The sequence below is a fragment of the Telmatherina bonti genome (assembly GCF_933228915.1).
Source record: "Telmatherina bonti genome assembly, chromosome: 21".
Taxonomy (NCBI): domain Eukaryota; kingdom Metazoa; phylum Chordata; class Actinopteri; order Atheriniformes; family Telmatherinidae; genus Telmatherina; species Telmatherina bonti.
In genome coordinates, this window is record NC_136630.1 from 23,951,819 (window position 1) to 23,952,266 (window position 448).

Sequence of the window (448 nt, forward strand, 5' to 3'; positions counted from 1 at the left end):
GTAGATCGACTGATAAATCGAGAGCTTCGCCTTCTGGCTCAGCTCCTTCTTCACCACGACAGACCGGCGCAGAGCCCGCATTACTGCAGACGCCGCACCGATCCGTCTGTCGATCTCACGCTCCATCCTTCCCTCACTCGTGAACAAGACCCCGAGATATTTAAACTCCTCCACTTGAGGCAGGACCTGACTCCCGACCCGGAGAGGGCAATCCACCCTATTACGGCTGAGGACCATGGTCTCAGATTTTGAGGTGCTGATTCCCATCCCAGCCGCTTCACACTCGGCCGCGAATCGCTCAAGCGAGAGCTGGAGATCACGACCAGATGAAGCCAACAGGACCACGTCATCCGCAAAAAGCAGGGACCCAATCCTGAGGCCACCAAGTCGGATCCCCTCAACCCCTCGGCTGCGCCTAGAAATTCTGTCTATATAAGTTATGAACAGA